Here is a 7,500-nt window from a genome sequence, read left to right as displayed (position 1 = left end):
AGTGAATCGCAATAATAATAATAAACATACTAATTATTGTCCCAAATATGAGCATAATGCCGCCAATTTTATGAAAAGGGGCCAAATCCATTACACCGAACTCGAGAGCTCATTTGGTGCATATACTATGGACCCCGAACGGATGAGATGTAAAGTTCACCCAGTCGGGATTTGAACTCAGAACAAACAAGGCCGGGGAAAATGGTTGCTAAGCATTTTGTTCGACACTCTAACGGTTTTACCAGTTCACTGTATTAACAACAACAATAGCAACAACAACAAAACAATAAAAACAACAACAGTAATAATAATAATAATAATAATAATAATAATAATAATAATAATAATAATAATAATGATAAATGACCTGATGCAGTACCAGGCAGTGGCTCTCATAGCTTCTGAACTTAATTGATTGGAAGTGTTATCATGTACATTGTTTTGTCTTGGTATAAAAGATGGGCTACAGCAAATATTCCGCTCAATACCACAGATTTAATTGTCAGTTGTTTGACCTTAATTAGTTGAGCATGACCCTTGGTGGTTGACGATATGTGCATCTCTGATCATGAGCAGAAGTAGTGGAGGAACATCATAGCCATGTGTTGAGAGGAATTCTTTAAGGTTTGAATAATTCACCTTTGGAAACATGGGTGTTTTGCTCAACATCCTTAAACGAACCTTATTCAGCGACCTTTTGAGCAGGATGGGCTACTCGTCCTGAAGAAAATTCTAACATATATTTAAACAAACTTATTGAATCGAAATGGTTGTACGGATTCAGAATCATTCTTTTTATTTCGTGAGTCAAGTAACAAAGATACAAATATCTATCTAAAACTTCCGGACTTAAATACATAGGGAACGATTTATCTAGTCCTAATGTAAAGCCCATTCCACCCTGGAATCCTCCCACGCACTTGATGCAAATGGGTACAAGTATGAGCAGAGAGCTTCATTATTACGTTTATAAATAATGACAAAATGACTGATGATCGAAAAGAATCATTGATTGATCAAAGAGCAACCAAACATTCTATTAACTAGTTAATTAGTAAACTAACTCACTAATAATATGAAGAATCGACAAAGAAATAGTATCACTTCTTTCTTTGTCTTTTTTTTTGTTTTTGTCTGTTAGATAAGTTAAGTGACACTCCGAAAAAGAAACGTGTTTCAAAACGAATTCACATCAAGTATCATGCACAGAAAATACCAAAAAGAAAACAGGAAAAATAAAAAAAACATTGGTGAATTAACTGCCCTTACATTTTACCCTTGCTCGTTATTTTTCTTATTTCCGTCATCTTCGATATCATCCTATTTGTTGTTTTTATTACTAGCATAAATTTATCTTCGGTTTGGTAGTTGTCAGGTAGACTTACCATTTGATATTACGTTGTCATCTCTCGGTCTTCACATTAGATATAGAACCTCCTAATGTATTATGCAACGAGCCATTTCATGATTTCATTTTTGAACATTTAACAGAGATGCTAGAAGGCCCGAAGATTTAGCACAGGTTTTAGAGTATTGTTACACGCAACACTGATACAACCAGCATATCCCCTTGAGAATGGTCTCTCCCATTGATAGGCATCGATGATATTGAGAAGGGACATTTGCATAAATATTAATCAACCAGTCATTGCAAAGGCATGCGTAGATGCAAGTTAAACGTGACAAACGGAGGCCTTTTACAAGATTCTCTCAAGGAGAGAACTAAGACACAACGGAGTGCCACAAAATTTTATCTGAGACTGTATTGAATCTGCGAAAATATCAAGTCAGCTTTTGATATCTTGTTATATTACGACACAATAGTCTAAATAACCTCACCTGCTAGGGCAAATTGGCTGACGAATATTCAGTGAATATAGACGAGATGCTATCAGTCGCCTCTGATTGTACAGAGATACAGAGGTAGATAACCGTAAAAAAACACGTATATAAACACACAAACACGTGTATGTACGTATGTTATTTGTATATACATTATGTTCTACAGAGTATACTTAACTGAATTTGTACATCATGTACACGCACGCGCACACACGCACGCACGCACGCACGCACACACACATACACACGTACCTACACACACGCACACATAAATACACACACAAACACACACGCATATGTAAATATAAACACAAATTCGTTTTTCATAGGAAAAAAAATGCACCTGTCTTTTAGGAGTGTTATTACGTAGTTAGCAAATATGCAAACAACCTGCGAGACATATATATATATTTATGTATATGTATATACATATATGTGTGTACACACTCACACACACAAACACGCACACACATATATATGTATATATACAGGAGTAACTATTCTTATACACAGGACTATGCACCATCATCACGTGCTTTCTTATTTTCATATTTATTCGTGTGTTCTTTCTAGATCTCCAAGAAAAGAAGTCTTCCTAGGTTCATCATCGTTTCTTGACACACGCTCTCTTATCTTATAGATGAGGTGGTCGAGGTTGGAGTTATATTATTGTTAATTTACGACACAACGATTAAAGAGAACGGTACTTTTGATTTACACATACAAACACTCAAACACACATATATACTCACACACAGATTCACACTTATTAAGATATATATTTTACAACTTTCAGAAACAGAAACGTTCACCAATGCGTAGATACATAAAGAAAAAAGTACAACATATATCGCGTGTATTTAATATTCCTCTCTGCTACATGTGCAGGGCCTGATATTTTCGGGGAGAGAGGAGGCTCTATTCGATTACGTTCATCACATTCCTTAATTGGTATTTATTTCATCCGATACGATGAAAGGTGAAGTCTTCCACGGCGGAATTTGAACTCAAAATATAACGATGATGACATGTCGATATACATTTTGTTTGGCGTGTTAATGATCCTGCCACCTCGCCGCCTTGTTTGCATTCATATTATATACACTTGTGTACAAACGTGTCCGTGGCAAACCTTCAATGGAAAACATACGGACATACACACATACACACATTCACATATTCATATATACGTCCATACATTCATACATATAAACAGATATACATATATATACTTATACATATATATATATGTATGTATACATATTCATATATATACATATATATATATATATATATATATATATATATATATATATATATATATATATATATATATATATATATATATATATATATATATATATATATATATGTACATTAGAGTGGCCCTTAGCAATAGGTTGTTAAAATTTTGCTCACCACCACCGCTACCACCACCTATCTGATCCTGTTCCAGAAAACAACAAAACGGGGTGTGCAAGATCTCAGCTTCATTGGACAACTGCTAGGTGACCCTCAAACATAGTATACGCAACGATGAGTTCCGTTCAAAAGTGGTATACTGATCCCTTTCCCGACCCTTTTTTGTTTTCTTCTTAAAGAAATGTATGTGGACACATCCAAGCAACCCCGACAGATGTTTGAAAAACATTCTGAATCAAATTTATCAACAGCTAATATGAAAAATTACCGAAATAAAATAAAAAACTTAAGAAATATTAGGTTTTCTTAATTAAGCACACAACGTCATTAAGAGAAACGCATTTTTATTTACAACAATAATTTCTATAGAATCAAAAACATAATGTGAACACTGAACACTGAATATTGAACATTATTTTTGTATAAGAGAAGATTTAGTGGCAGTTGTGTACGTTTTATAGTTTTCGGTAACGATCTGTAAAACAAATTGTTTCTGTTTCGTCTTTTGGGAGATTGTTATTGTAATCCTAAACAAGTTTGACACCTCTTTCTACAACATCATTCACAACAACTGTCTTCTCAAGTTTTTCAACTCAGCTTTTGTAACTAGGATCATCCTTCCATGTTGAAGGGTCTTTGTCGAGGAAATCGATGCTGATAGAAAATCTCGTGAAGAAAGTTTTTACACCAGGAAGAAAAGTCATTTTGGTGCAGAATCGACCTCTTCAGTTGATTTTTTTTTCTTCCTCCTCTTCTTCACCTGTGTCTGCTTCCAGCATAATTTGAGCAATATTTATATATATATATATATATATATATATATAATATTATAAAATCTGTTAATTAATCATATATTAATTAATATCGATTAATTATCAGGAGGCCAGCACATCTAAAGAATCAAAGAGATTCAGAAATGTTGAGAACAATTTAGGTCTTAATAGACACGAGATGTGATCTATTTCTAGCGCATTAATCGTCCACGTTAGTGGTCGACGTTATTTTTATATATATATATATATATATATATATATATATATATATATATATATATATATATATATATATATATAAGAATACAAAAAATGGGACAATAACTCAACAGACGACAACAAGACATCCAGACAGTTTGATGAGACAAAAAGAGACAAGAAAAAAACAAGGCCGGGTCATTTTCTTACGTCGAAAACTCCGAATGACCCGTCCCTGTTTGTTTTCTTGTCCCTGTTGCATTATCTGTCTGGATGTCTTGTCGCCTGTTGCGTTCTTGTCCCGTTTTCCGTATTCTTTTTTATATGCACATAACGGCGTACGTACACTTTGCTCTCTCTCTCTCTCTGTATATATATATATATATATATATATATATATATATATATATATATATAAATATATATATATATATCTTTGTATATGTATCTATCTGAAGGTTTCTGTGTGTCTATGTTGACGTCGTTAATATTCTCGTAGACAGCTGAGTATATATCTAACAGTACACGTTTGCTAAATTTTCTTCGTGCCGCTTAGCCTCATGTCAGATTTGATCTACTCTGCTGAAGCCACACAAGTACATTCGTTTCAAAAGTGAGTAAGAGTACAGTGTTTCAAGTGTCCTGTACTACAGGAGTTGTTACGCAGATATTTGATGCAGAATTGGATGACGTTGGTGTGTTTTGTTGTGAGGTGTTTGTTTGTGTAAAATACAGTACTGAGAATTTGGAGATGGTTGATACACACGCACACATACAGACACACACACACACACACATACAAATACACGCACACATGCACGCACAGACGCATGCAACCACACATGTAGCCTCACACATACACATATACAGATATATATAAATATAACTACATATGTAGTTATATTTATACACGCACACACACATGTATATATGTGTGTATATAGAGATGTATATATACATATACATATATATATATATATATATATATATATATATATATATGTATGCGTGTATACACATATATGCATACTTTTACATGCATATATATATATATATATATGTATATATATATATATATATATATATATATATATATATATATATATATGTATGTATGTATGTATGTATGTAGTATGTATGTATACACACAGTTGTGTATATATATGTGTGTGTGTTTATATACATACATAAATATATATATATATATATGCATACACAAATATCCCACATGATTTAGGAATAAAGGCGGTTGAATACTGGGTAAACAAACACAGAGAAGCAATTCCCAACAGATTCACGGTGACATTTATACTAGAATCAGTGAGACTTATCCTGGAAAATAATACGTTCTTCTTCAATGGTAAGAACTATATCCAAATTAAAGGCACGGCTATGGGGACGAGGTTTGCTCCCGTTTATACGAATTCGGTGATGGGTTACTTGGAACAAAAACTCTACCAGGAAATAGAGGAGAGATATAACACCGAATTTAGGAAGCTTATAGAAAACGCATGGAAGAGATACCTGGACGATTGCTTCATAATCTGGACCAAACCTCAAAGCATTGTGGAAGAATTTAACACCCTCCTGAACAACCTACACCCATCCATCCAATTTACAAAGGAGATGAACAGTAGCAAATTACCATTTCTAGATATAATGGTAATTAAAAAGAACACCGCCATTACCACAGATATATATTACAAACACACAGACACACACCAATACTTGAACTTTAAATCGTGCCATCCACCCCACACAAAACGCAACATACCATACTGCCTAGCCAGGAGAATATGTACTATTGTAGAGGATATAGAGACCAGAAATCAACGCCTGATGGAACTGAAAGAATTTCTGCTGAACCAAAAATACCCATCACGACTCATAGAAAAAGGTATTCAGCGGGCTTCGAAAATACCCATACAACAACTGAGGACACCGCAAAGAAAAGACAAACAGGAAAAGATCATTCCATTTATAGTGACACAAAATCCATGCCACCAGAACATCTTTAATATCGCCAAAGCGAACTTACCGATCCTTGCACAAAGTAAGGAATTGAGAAATATCATTACAGATCAAAATATAACTCTCAGTAAGAGACAACCTAAAAACTTGAAAAAGCTATTAACAAAGGCAAGGTTTGACCTCAGCAACAAAAATCAAACATTCACTGTATCCAAATGCAATGATAGCCGATGCGGCACATGCCGATCAATCCATACCGGCCCATATATGAACACAAAAACAGGGAAAATATTTACCAATGCGAACATGAACTGCAAAAGTAGAAATCTAATCTACTGCATCAAATGCCCTAATTGTGAAGAACTGTACGTTGGCCAGACAGGTAATGCACTATCGGAACGCTCACGGGTACATCGACAACAGATTAAAAACGCAGAAGTCCGCCAAATACCACTGAGTAACCATCTGGCAACATGTGGTCATCAAACTTTTATTATATTTCCATTCCATAAACTTTACAACCGGAATGAAATTGAAAGAAAATGCAAAGAAAAGGACTTTATTAAGAAATTCAAACCCACTCTTAACAAACAATGATTAAATTTATCTTACTTGGGGCTTAAAAATCTTATCCCTATAACCAAAACACAAAAATCTCTCAAATATCATCATTTCTATAAATAGATTTGGCATCATTTCTAAGAACAGCCAAACACCTACTGGGGTTTAAAAATATTATCCCTACAACCCAAACACAAAACAATAAATTAAAATATCATCATTTCTAAAAATAGATTTGACATCAATTCTAAAAATAGCCAAACACCTACTGCTGCTGTCCAAAGGAATTGGTATAAAAGACAGAAAACCAGCCAACTTATTACAGTCTGTTCAAGTCTGTCATACCGGCCATGACGAAGGGAAATAGTCCTGCAACTCGAGTCGCCTTTATATATTTATATTTATATATTTGATCCTTTATATTGAACACTCAATATTTCATCTACATTCAATACTTTATTTCCTGGTGCCATCCATTTTTATTTTATTTTATTTTATATTATATATTGTATATTATATTATATATTGTATAGTCCATATTCTATACCCCACATTGGTTCTGCAGGAATATAAATAAAACATAAAAAACAGACAGTGTTGGAACACTTTTAAACAAAATAATATATTCCTCTATACACAATCATGCAAAAAACCCATCTTTTTTGTATTTATTTTTACTCGCATACATATATATATATATATATATATATATATATATATATATATATATATG

Source organism: Octopus bimaculoides, chromosome 15 (genome assembly GCF_046866305.1).
Source record: "Octopus bimaculoides isolate indiv1 chromosome 15, ASM4686630v1, whole genome shotgun sequence".
In the NCBI taxonomy this organism is placed as follows: Eukaryota; Metazoa; Mollusca; class Cephalopoda; order Octopoda; family Octopodidae; genus Octopus; species Octopus bimaculoides.
This window is presented reverse-complemented; position numbering follows the sequence as displayed.